The 13,330-nt window shown below is 45.3% G+C and overlaps 1 protein-coding gene across 9 annotated transcripts in view; it reads right to left on the bottom strand.

Annotated features, from left to right (window-relative positions):
* The window catches only part of LOC311149611 (transmembrane and coiled-coil domains protein 1-like), a 108,310-nt gene that overhangs the window by 14,785 nt on the left and 80,195 nt on the right, over positions 1-13,330 (bottom strand). The window lies entirely within an intron of this gene.

Below are 13,330 nucleotides of genomic sequence, written 5' to 3'. Positions count from 1 at the left end.
TTATTTACATCAAACAACTTGGTAAATTCAGGTGCATAGAGGGAAAAAAAGTCAATGTTTGAGTTGAACAAAATGATTTTATGTCTCAAGATAAATATGAATGGCTATGAGGGGGACAAAATGCATTCCTTATTTGAACAAGGTATCCTAGCCTAGCTTCACTATTCGTTTTTATCTCAAGATTGTCTTTTTTACTGTCACATTATAATATTAAATAATATCCGCCACATCAGTTTGCGGAAGATTGATTGCTCAATCTCAGGGGCAAAGACAACACTTGCACAATGCAAATTGTTTTTCAGAAAAAAACATAGGATGTTCTCCAAAAAAGGGAAAAAGGGAAATGTTGCTCATTTACAGAAACAACCCCCTGGAGCTATAACTATTTATATAAAACCCCACCTTAATCTGGGTTTAATCGTTCCATTCTGAAAACATTAGATACAACAGCCATTCATTCAGGGAGGAGGAGAAACTGACCAACAGAGTGCAGAGGGCAGAACAATGCATGGCTGGCTGGGTGTGGAAATGAGATCGTATCAAATCTCTGCCTCTCTCTCTGTGCCAAGCTGCCGCTGAAGAGACGTGTCAGCGGGGCAAATATACCGCACGAACACCCACACCCACAACAACAACAAAGTGTGAAAAAGCCACCTGTGGAGTGACGTCGATGCCCATGCCTTTGACCAGGTGCATTTCAGATGCCAAGAGCATTTTTCGTTTTAACATGTTACGGCTACATGAATCACCAGTGGCGGGAATCGGAAGCGACTCGTGACAGCTGAACTGTGATGTGTCAGAGGATCAGTCTCACTGAGCCTATAGGTCAGGGTTCTCCAACTGGCGAGGACTTTATTTGGCCCCCCAAGTTTTCTGAAAATAATAATGATAATAATAATAATAGTTGGTAATAAAAAACACCAGCAAATCCGCTCCAAGTGATTTACATTTTGGAAATCTGTTCCAAAGTTTCCCCACGCATAATCAAATCAAATCAAATCTTATTTGCCACATGCGCGAATACAACAGGTGTAGACATTACCGTGAAATGCTTACTTACAGCCCTTAACGAACAATGCATTTATTTCTTAATAAAAAAGTAAAATAAAACAACAACAACAAAAAAGTGTTGAGAAAAAAAGAGCAGAAGTTAAATAAAATAACAGTAGGGAGGCTATATACAGGGGGGTACCGGTGCAGAGTCAATGTGCGGGGGCACAGGCTAGTTGAGGTAGTTGAGGAAATATGTACATGTGGGTAGAGTTAAAGTGACTATGCATAAATCATTAACAGAGTAGCAGCAGCGTAAAAAGATGGGGTGGGGGAGCAAGTAGTCCGGGTAGCCATGATTAGATGTTCAGGACTCTTATGGCTTGTGGGTAGAAGCTGTTGAGAAGCCTTTTGGACCTAGACTTGGCACTCCGGTACCGCTTGCCGTGCGGTAGCAGAGAGAACAGTCTATGACTAGGGTGGCTGGAATCTTTGACAATTTTGAGGGCCTTCCTCTGACACCGCCTGGTATAGAGGTCCTGGATGGCAGGTAGCTTGGCCCCAGTGATGTACTGGGCCGTACGCACTACCCTCTGTAGTGCCTTGCGGTCAGAGGCCGAGGAGTTGCCATACCTGGCGGTGATGCAACCAGTCAGGATGCTCTCGATGGTGCAGCTGTATAACTTTTTGAGGATCTGAGGACCCATGACAAATCTTTTCAGTCTCCTGAGGGGGAATAGGCTTTGTCGTGCCCTCTTCACGACTGTCTTGGTGTGTTTGGACCATGATAGTTCGTTGGTGATGTGGACACCAAGGAACTTGAAGCTCTCAACCTGTTCCACTACAGCCCCGTCGATGAGAATGGGGGAATGCTCAGTCCTCTTTTTTTCCCTGTAGTCCACAATCATCTCCTTTGTCTTGGTCACGTTGAGGGAGAGGTTGTTATCCTGACACCACACGGCCAGGTCTCATTGTTGTCGGTGATCAGGCCTACCACTGTTGTGTCGTCGGCAAACTTAATGATGGTGTTGGAGTCGTGCCTGGCCATGCAGTCATGGGTGAACAGGGAGTACAGGAGGGGACTGAGCACGCACCCCTGAGGGGCCCCCGTGTTGAGGATCAGCATGGCAGATGTGTTGTTACCTACCCTTACCACCTGGGGGCGCCCGTCAGGAAGTCCAGGATCCAGTTGCAGAGGGAGGTGTTTAGTCCCAGCATCCTTAGCTTAGTGATGAGCTTTGAGGGCACTATGGTGTTGAACGCTGAGCTGTAGTCAATGAATAGCATTCTCACATAGGTGTTCCTCTTGTCCAGGTGGGAAAGGGCAGTGTAGAGTGCAATAGAGATTGCATCATCTGTGGATCTGTTGGGGCGGTATGCAAATTGGAGTGGGTCTAGGGCTTCTGGGATAATGGTGTTGATGTGAGCCATGACCAGCCTTTCAAAGCACTTCATGGTTACAGATGTCAGTGCTACGGGTCGGTAGTCATTTAGGCAGGTTATCTTGGTGTCCTTGGGCACGGGGACTATGGTGGTCTGCTTGAAACATGTTGGTATTACAGACTCAGTCAGGGACATGTTGAAAATGTCGGTGAAAACACTTGCCAGTTGGTCAGCACATGCTCGGAGTACACGTCCTGGTAATCCGTTGTCACGGTTTCGGCCGAGGCTGCTCCTCCTCCTGGTTCGGGCAGGCTTCGGCGGTCGTCGTCCCCGGAGTACTAGCTGCCACCGATCTATGTTTCATGTTCGTTTGGTTTTGTCTTGATGTTGTACACCTGTGTCATGTTAGTCCTCGTTAGTGTCCTATTTAGTTCTCGTTGTGTGTGTTTGTCTTTGTGTGTGATTGCTCTTCTGTTTTTGGTGTTGGAGCTACGTACTTCCCTCCAGTGTTTTGGAGAGGTTTTCGCACATGTTAGTGCGCCGTTTGTTTGACGCCTGTGTGCGCCGTTATTTCGCCTTCGGGCTGATTGTGCTTATTTTCTACGTGAATATTGCACTAAAGTCTTTTGGACTGAGCTTCTGCGTCCTGCGCTTGATTCATGCACCACACCCACCTTCAGCACCCCTTGACATCCGTCTGGCCCTGCGGCCTTGTGAATGTTGACCTGCTTAAAAGTCTTACTCACATCGGCTATGGAGAGCGTGATCACATAGTCATCCGGAACAGCTGGTGCTCTCATGTATGCTTCGGTGTTGCTTGCCTCGAAGCGAGCATAGAAGTGGTTTAGCTCGTCTGGTAGGCTTGTGTCACTGGGCAGCTCGCGGCTGTGCTTCCCTTTGTAGTCTGTAATAGTTTTCAAGCCCTGCCACATCCGACGAGCGTCAGAGCTGATGTAGTACGATTCAATCTTAGTCCTGTATTGACTCTTTGCCAGTTTGATGGTTCGTCGGAGGGCATAGCGGGATTGCTTATAAGCGTCCGGGTTAGAGTCCCGCTCCTTGAAAGTGCCGCTCCTTGTGGGGACGACGTCATCGATGCACTTATTGATGAAGCCAGTGACTGATGTGGTGTACTCCTCAATGCTATCTGAAGAATCCCGGAACGTGTTCCAGTCTGTGCTAGCAAAACAGTCCTGTAGCTTAGCATCTGCGTCACCTGACCACTTTTTTATTAACCGAGTCACTGGTGCTTCCTGCTTTAGTTTTTGCTTATAAGCAGGAATCAGGAGGATAGAGTTATGGTCCGAATTATTATTATTATTATTATTTTTTTTTTTTTTTACTTTTATTTAACTAGGCAAGTCAGTTAAGAACAAATTCTTATTTTCAATGACGGCCTACCCCGGCCAAACCCGGACGACGCTGGGCCAATTGTGCGCCGCCCTATGGGACTCCCAATCACAGCCGGATTGTGACACAGCCTGGAATCAAACCAGGGTCTGTAGTGACGCCTCTAGCACTGAGATGCAGTGCCTTAGACCGCTGTGCCACTCGGAGGGCGAAGGAGGGCGAGGGAGAGCTTTGTATGCGTCTCTGTGTGTGGAGTAAAGGTGGTCTAGAGTTTTTTCCCTCTGGTTGCACATTTAATAGAGATAGATATATGTGATCATATACAAATGTAAGCAAGGTTTGAAATTATTATGTTTTAGTCAAATATTATATCTGAAAAAATAAACCCGCAGCTGAATCTAGTTGATGATCCCTGCTATAGGCAGGCCTTCAGCAGCCTATTGGTCGCGATTACTCAGATAGGTAACTAAACCAATTATAAATTGTGAAATCTTATGATAATTACTTAATGGCCCAAGAAGAAAACAAGAATGTTGTTAGGAGGACAGCAATTCTACTCATTTTGCCATGGGGCATAGATACATTTTTGCAGTTTTAAAGCTAATTTCCTGCCATTCTAAACATTTTGCAATGACTTATGCCATGTTAATTATATCTGAGTGAGAGTGACTTATAAAATCAATGAGGGCCCCCTGGAGGTCAGGGCCCCTGGGCACATGCCATGTGTGCCTGCTCAGTATTCAACCATGATTACTACAAGTTTAGATAACTGGCTAGACTAACTTACCAATGTAAAAATTGTTAGCTGACATGGTTAATTGAGTGACTGTCAGTGACTGACAAAACAAGAGAAAAACTGCTGATGCACAACCAAATTTTGAACTTACACCTTGTGTATTCTACTATTCTAACTCTCAACAGTAAGTTTAGACCCGACTGAGTTCCTAAGCTTATTGTCGCTTATGCCTGGAGCCAGCCCTGAGCTGAAGTCAAAAGTCCCAATTGACGAGTTACGGCACCGACTGACAAGGATATGAATCAGAGAATGAGAAAAGCACACTTTTCTGCTGTGTGTGTAGAGTAGGGCAGCCATGGCATCGAATGTTACATTTAACGCATTTGACTGGCACCACATATCCACTTGTTGTTAGACGTTGACTAGTGACCTGGGTAGGGGCATTTTATGAGTCAATGTTACAATAACGCATATACTTACATGATGTGTTCTGGTGAGAATCCATAGGCCTTTATCTAGATCATCCATTTGTCCAATATCCATTATGAACACCTTTGATGCTACATAAGTTCACTGCTGCATCTCACCAACTACTCCACTCATCATTCTTAGCCATCTGGAATATGATTACAAGGCCCAAGCTTATCATATACCTCACAGTACAGTGGCCCCCCTCTATAACATAGGCTACTAGTGCGTCATCAATGATAAGACTTGGCTACATCTCTTTAACTGCAGATGTCACAGGTTAATTGTGGCCTTGGAAACGGCCTACTAAAATAGCTGACCGTGAGATAGATAAAGGAGGGAGGCCAAGCAATGGTTGAGTCAGCTGACCACGGTGAACCTAGAGTGCCCTGCAAAGCAATGCAGAGATACAAGCTTCCCTATGATAAGGAAGAGCTCAGAGACACTCACAGACTGGCACAGGAGTAATCATCCACTCCCATAAACCTGGCCTAAAATGCACACTAAGCAAGACTATATAGACGCACGCAGCTCTCTCACTCTCTCTCTCACACACACACACACACACACACACACACACACACACACACACACACACACACACACACACACACACACACACACACACACACACACACACACACACACACACACACACACACACACACACACACCAGAAAGAGGAGCATGATAATCTGTCATTGTTCCATAATGCCCCTCTCATCTATCTGAGAGTATTACCTACCTTTCATCTTGATAAACAATGTATGAGCTAGAAGGGAGGACAGACACTAATAAGGGCTTTATAAAAGCAGATTCCTCCAATGCCCTAGAGATCCACACCAACTCTGAACACGTTACCATGGTGACAGTGTTCCGTCTGATCCACAGAAGCAAGGGGGTCAAAGGTTATGAAGCTAATCTGGCGTGTGAAGTTCAGTCATTTAGACATGATCCGAGTCTGAGCCAACATCTCCTCAGAGAGCGGAAGGAAGGGAGAGAGAGAAAGAGAAAGAGAGAGAGCTAGAGAGATGTTCTTGGCCACGGAGAAAATATACTCACTCTAAACTCAATACAACTGTGACGAGCACACCTTACTGTTTACACCTAGACGGAGCATATCTCTGTCTGTATACAGTACACATGCACAGAGCAAAGTTTATCCCTGACTGCCTCATAGGTTCCAATATGATATACTGTACATGATATGGTGTGATATACATTGGACCTATTTATTCCCTGTACCCCTGGCTCTAACTCGTCAGCCATAAGTCGATTCCTTATCAGTGCACATACCAGTAAGTGGGTAAGTGCAAAAATGTAAGTGAATTGCAGTTCACCATTTCACGTGCATTATCTGCACTCTTAGAAAAAAAGGTTCCAAAAGGGTTCTTCGGCTGTCCCCATAGGAGAACCCTTTTGGGTTCCATGTAGAACCCTCTGTAGAAGGGGTTCTACATGGAACCCAAAAGGGTTCTACCTGCAAACAAAAATGGTTCTTCAAAGGGTTCTCTTATGGGGACAGCCGAATAACCCTTTAAAGTTCTTGATAGCACCTTTTTTCTAAGAGTGTCTAATGGCTCTGGCTATCTGCAGGCTCAAGTTTAGTGCATTATATCAGGAGTTGACTGAGGTATCACCTCATCAGGTGGATGACAGTTCTCTGAAAGGTGGAATAGGATATGTTCTAATGACAAGAGGAGAGGTGAAGAGTGGAACAGAACAGAAGAGTTTCTCCAGAGCATACAGTAACGTGACGCCAGAAGAATATTGTACGTTCGCTGCATGTGAGATTGTGAGGGAAACCCAAGGAGAGAACACAGGATACCCCCAGGCTCTCAGTGGAAATTAGAAACATGGTACAGTAACTAACAAGGTAAAACTCTGTTAATTACCCTGACGCTCAAACCCACACGCACACTCAATAACCTGACTGCTAAATAGAGTGAAAGAGAGAGAGCAAGAGTGAGAGAGAGAGAGAGAGACTAGTCTTGTGGCTTCATTTTAGGTCAACAATGTTGACATTTCAAACAGTTTAAGCCCACGTGTAAAGTTGGCCAAAGTCATGCTGTAATACTGTTTATTCTAAATATATACAGTGAGGGAAGAAAGTATTTGATCCCCTGCTGATTTTGTACGTTTGCCCACTGACAAAGACATGATCAGTCTATAATTTTAATGGTAGGTTTATTTGAACAGTGAGAGACAGAATAACAACAAAAAAATCCAGGAAGTATTTGACCCCTCTGCAAAACATGACTTAGTACTTGTTGGCAAAACCCTTGTTGGCAATCACAGAGGTCAGACGTTTCTTGTAGTTGGCCACCAGGTTTGCACACATCTCAGGAGGGATTTTGTCCCACTCCTCTTTGTAGATCTTCTCCAAGTCATTAAGGTTTCGAGGTTGACGTTTGGCAACTCGAACCTTCAGCTCCCTCCACAGATTTTCTATGGGATTAAGGTCTGGAGACTGGCTAGGCCACTCCAGGACCTTAATGTGCTTCTTCTTGAGCCACTCCTTTGTTGCCTTGGCCATGTGTTTTGGGTCATTGTCATGCTGGAATACCCATCCACGACCCATTTTCAATGCTGAGGGAAGGAGGTTCTCACCCAAGATTTGATCGTCCCTTTGATGCAGTGAAGTTGTCCTGTCCCCTTAGCAGAAAAACACCCCCAAAGCATAATGTTTCCACCTCCATGTTTGACGGTGGGGATGGTGTTCTTGGGGTCATAGGCAGCATTCCTCCTCCTCCAAACACGGCGAGTTGAGTTGATGCCAAAGAGCTCCATTTTGGTCTCATCTGACCACAACACTTTCACCCAGTTCTCCTCTGAATCATTCAGATGTTCATTGGCAAACTTCAGACAGGCCTGTATATGTGCTTTCTTGAGCAGGGGGACCTTGCGGGCGCTGCAGGATTTCAGTCCTTCACGGCGTAGTGTGTTACCAATTGTTTTCTTGGTGACTATGGTCCCAGCTTCCTTGAGATCATTGACAAGATCCTCCCGTGTAGTTCTGGGCTGATTCCTCACCGTTCTCATGATCATTGCAACTCCACAAGGTGAAATCTTGCATGGAGCCCCAGGCCGAGGGAGATTGACAGTTCTTTTGTGTTTCTTCCATTTGCGAATAATCGCACCAACTGTTGTCACCTTCTCACCAAGCTGCTTGGCGATGGTCTTGTAGCCCATTCCAGCCTTGTGTAGGTCTACAATCCTGTCCCTGACATCCTTGGAGAGCTCTTTGGTCTTGGCCATGGTGGAGAGTTTGGAATCTGATTGATTGATTGCTTCTGTGGACAGGTGTCTTTTATACAGGTAACAAACTGAGATTAGGAGCACTCCCTTTAAGAGTGTGCTCCTAATCTCAGCTCGTTACCTGTATAAAAGACACCTGGGAGCCAGAAATCTTTCTGATTGAGAGGGGGTCAAATACTTATTTCCCTCATTAAAATGCAAATCAATTTATAACATTTTTGACATGCGTTTTTTAGGATTTTTTTGTTGTTATTCTGTCTCTCACTGTTCAAATAAACCTACCATTAAAATTATAGACTGAACATTTCTTTGTCAGTGGGCAAACGTACAAAATCAGCAGGGGATCAAATACATTTTTCCCTCACTGTATATGCAGTAGAATTACATAAGTGATCTTTATTCAAGCCTCATGACCCAGTGCTAAACATAACAGAAGAAAACCCAACTTCATATCCATACCTTAACAAGGATTTCACATTCACATGATTATGCAAGATCTACACTTGATTCACATTCTTTCTCTACACATCTAGACTTCAACCAAACTTCAACTAAATTAAATCTCCAGAACCCACCACGTCACAGATCGGAATCAGAAATGTATTGACATTTTCCACAGTGTTGATAGGAATGTGTCTTGGTGTAGATAACCCGGGTCATGTGACAGGGGAGGTTTGAGGAGGGGGAAGAGAGAGAGGAGAATAGTAAGAGGAGAGGAGAGGTGAGAGAGGGCAGAGGGCAGAGGAAAGAGGAAAGATGAGAGTATTACTTCTATAACAGGATGATGAGCCCACCAGTGAACCACTTACTGTAAGAGACGGTCCTGACCTGCGGGGTCGGTATGTGGTCTTACCACGTGTGGTGTGTGTTTTATAAACATTAGTGTTGTAAGTGTGTGGCTGTGTATGTGCGTGTGAGTGTCGGATTAGGGCCTTTCCCAGGCCTGTGGTGGATCTTGGTAAGCCAGTCCTGGTTTCTAAGGGTGCTAACCGGCTTTGCCTGGATCAGTAGCTGTTACACAACCAACCAGTCCCTGGACAAACAGGCACACCCTGTTAGGGAGGCTGGGGGGACCCCCGCCCCACAGATTAACATTAATCTCACTAGTATCTGGTTGACCTGCCTGACGAACACCAGGGAAGACCCCTAATGGCTTCTGGGTCATTTACATCTTAGTCATTTAGCAGACGCTCTTATCCAGAGTGACTTGCAATTAGTGCATTCCATCTTAAGATAGCTAGGTGGGACAACCACATATCACACCTTGGGACCTCCCAAAAGGGTGGGACGGCCAAGAGACCAGAGGTGGCAGAACAGAGTACTCTGGTTGGGATGTAGTGTTTGAGCATAGCCTGAAGGCAGTTCCCCTTGCTGTTCTGTAGGCAAGCACCAGGGTCTTGAAGAAGGTTGAACATCAGGTGGCCTGCGGCGTTCTGGATAAGTTGCAGGGGTTTGATGGTACAAGCGGGGAGCCCAGCCAACAAAGAGTTGCAGTAGTCTAGACGGGAGTGTTCATCTCCAGATCCACCCCATGTCAGATATTTACTCATCTGGGGCCTCATTTATCCATATTGCCTAGAAACTATTCTAAAATACTACTTACAAATGGAATTTAGAATGTTCGCACACATAGAAAAAGTGTGATTTATCAAACAATCCTACAACCGTCATACACACCGGTAGGAGATAACCATTGATAAATATCAGTTGTTCTCAGCCTCAGTGCTCGTGCACGACCTTGGCTATTTGAATTCCAAAACACCCCTAATTAACCATATATGGTCAAAATCATCCCTTTAAAGCCTGTGGGAATATACAACTTCGTACCATGAAATACAATGCTGCAACCAAAAAAAGCAAAGATTTTTTTTTTAACGAGATTTATATAGAGGTGCTAGTGTCAGAGATTGAGTACAACCAAAATGTTTTATTTGGCTCGCTCAGTTGTGACTTGACTAGTAAAAATAAAAACATAGCTACCTAGAGAGGACCATTAGGAGAATTCAAGTTGCTTTAGGAATGGCAAATATACTTCAATTGAGTAGGCAACGCTCACCAATAAGCCATCCATCCTCAACAGCTCCCTCTTGTACACTCTTAGAAAGAAAGGGTTCCAAAAGGGTTCTTCGGCTGTCCCCATAGAATAACTATTTTTGGCTCCAGGTAGAACACTTTTTGGTTCCAGGTAGAACCCTTTTGGGTTCCATGTAGAACCCTCTGTGGAAAGGGTTCTACATGGAACCAAAAAGGGTTTTTACCTGGAACCAAAAAGGGTTTTTACCTGGAACCAAAAGTGTTCTACCTGGAACCAAATAGAGTTATTCAAAGGGCCCCGTGTAGCTCAGTTGGTAGAGCATGGCGTTTGCAACGCCAGGGTTGTGGGTTCGATTCCCACGGGGGGCCAGTATGAAAAATGTATGCACTCACTAACTGTAAGTCGCTCTGGATAAGAGCGTCTGCTAAATGACGAAAATGTAAATGTAGTCCTGAGGGTGGTCTTTACCTCACATTACATTTCCATGTTCTTTAGTCCTGCTTCCCATATTTGTTAGTTTTTATGTCCATATGTTTGTGTGTGCTAATGAGACATTCAACACATACTGGTGTATCTGATAACCCTGTATTTTTAAACAATATTTAGGGGGTAGATCAGCTTTAATATTGCAGATAGATTGTAGCTTCCATCAATGTAATTGTCTGCATCTGATAATCCTGTTAAATGAACATAATCCTCTGGGTTGCCATAGAAACCCATCTTTAATTACAGTATGATTTATCCAGCTGAAACTTGATCACTCAGTGATGACACCAAACACTACACAACAAATAAACTCTGTCCTCCTAACTGTTCTTGTAAATAGTTCTGTGAATGTGGGTCTACTCAGAGAGATCACAGATCTGATAGAACTGATTAGAGTGACAAGACTGATGACCCTGGAACAGAGACATATATGGTAGTGAGTTACATCCTGGAGTACCATCCACTCTACAGTCACACCCCGTGTATGTGTGTATGTGTGTGTGTGTGTGTGTGTGTGTGTGTGTGTGTGTGTGTGTGTGTGTGTGTGTGTGTGTGTGTGTGTGTGTGTGTGTGTGTGTGTGTGTGTGAGTGTGAGTGTGAGTGTGTGTGTGTCCAGACCTCTGGACACCTGAATTAAGCCTAGATAGAAAATCAGAGCATGTGAGTGTTCCATGTCAAAATGATCTTAATAAATAATTTAGCAGTATAATGTACACAGCAGACCTTACAGTGCAGGGCTATTCTAGGACTAGGGAGATTTTACTGCATAGCTCACCATGAGTTGGCAGACTGGGAGACACTGTATTGGGCTAAGGATCTGGAATTCCCCTCTCTAGGGCAGTGCAAGCCAAACCTATCACCACAAGTTCCCAATGCTTCTCCTCTCCTGTTCGCCACTCCCTCAGTCTTCATGACTCTCCTCCTCTCTTCCCCTCCTCTCCTCCTCTCTTCTCCTCTCTTCTTCTCTTCTCTCCTCCTCTCCTCTCCTCTCCTCTCCTCTCCTCTCCTCTCCTCTCCTCTCCTCTCCTCTCCTCTCCTCTCCTCTCCTCTCCTCTCCTGATGTTCTTAGTTCCCACCCAGCCCTGCCAAATTAAGCAGCTCTGATATTGAGGAAAGCCAGTTTTTAATGGAAATCCGTTTTTTTGTGCCTTTAAGGGGTTCCAATCGGACAACAATGAGGTCCATTCAATAGCTAGAGACAATTACATAACTCTAAGTGACGCTGGGCAAGCAGCGATTTACACACACACACACACACACACACACATCAAGCTTGCCAGCAGCTAACTTTTGTTGTGTGGAGGAATTCAGAGGGTCTGGGAGAAAAGCCTGTTGTGTCCGCTTCCAACAGGAAAAAAACACACAAGACTAATCTAAACTAAACTGGGAGCCTGTTGAAACGCTATGGCTTTCCCCAGCCCAGCCATCACAACATGACGTCAAAACAAAGTCCTCTCAAAGCCTCTCAGTACAGGCCCCTGGTCTCTTACTGCAACTCACATCTTTTAAATCAAATGCCCTGTTATGGTTTCAACATGGGTGTGTACTGGTTCATGTAATGCAAGGACATTTTGACAAATTGTAGATAGATTAACACTCATAGATGCTGTATATGGAGGGATACACACATGGATGTGAACACATGTATATATAATGAAAGACACCATTTAGAGATGTACGTGCACATGCTGTGAGGTCCAACATAGATTAATACACACACAGGCACACGCTGTATACAGGTAGAGACTCACGGTTGTGGGGGAGGGAGGTGGATAGGGGTCAGCAGTTACCAGGTTGAGGATGACGTCCATGATGGGGGGGGTGCATGGAGCCTCACACAGCCTCATCGACACCTCAGAGGGATGGGAGGCATCTGTCTGTCAGTCTGTCCCATAGGAAATGGCCACAGCAGGGAGGAGGAGTAGTGAGCAAAGGTTCCACTCATCACATTAGACACACTCACTGACTGGTCCTCTTGGAACAAAGTCCACTTCACACAGGGAATAAAAAAAGAGGGTCTAAGGTCCACTAGACAAAGTCTGTGAATAACCACTGTAGAAGCCAATGGAATGTATCAAGGCTGAATATCTGCCACAGTATAAGATCCACTGAGGCAGAGTCCACTGTCCAGCACAGGGCCTTCTTCAGAAGCAGGGTCCACTGTTCAACCAGTCCATCCAACATCAGACCCCACTTTCAGACAGAGACCGAAATCCAGAGACCACAGTCAACACTGAGTCCACAGCCCTAGGAGACCCTGCTATCAGCCTGTCCAGCTAGCAGCCTGAGAGACTGATAGAGCAGCAGCTCTGCTGAGTCCATGCTTCACTGATCACACACTCTACGGAGCAGAGAGAGTCCAGCTAACGCTAAGCCTATGGAGCACACACACGCACACACACGCTTCAGCGAGCACAACACCATAGGGCACAGCACTCCTGGAAGAACAAGGACTCCTCGCAGTGTCGGGTGGTCCTGATGCCGGCTCGGAATGACAAGAAGTGACAGTTGAACTGAATAAAGTTGACTGCAGTTTGAATGCAGGGTTAACTGAAGGAAGGACTGACAGAAGATGGAACGTAGGGTTAACCGAAGGAAGAGTTGACTGCAGTTTGAACGCAGGG

This window comes from Coregonus lavaretus, assembly GCF_964263955.1.
Source record: "Coregonus lavaretus genome assembly, chromosome: 22".
Taxonomy (NCBI): domain Eukaryota; kingdom Metazoa; phylum Chordata; class Actinopteri; order Salmoniformes; family Salmonidae; genus Coregonus; species Coregonus lavaretus.
Note: the sequence above shows the minus strand (reverse complement) of the source record. Positions and strands in the feature narration are given on the sequence as shown.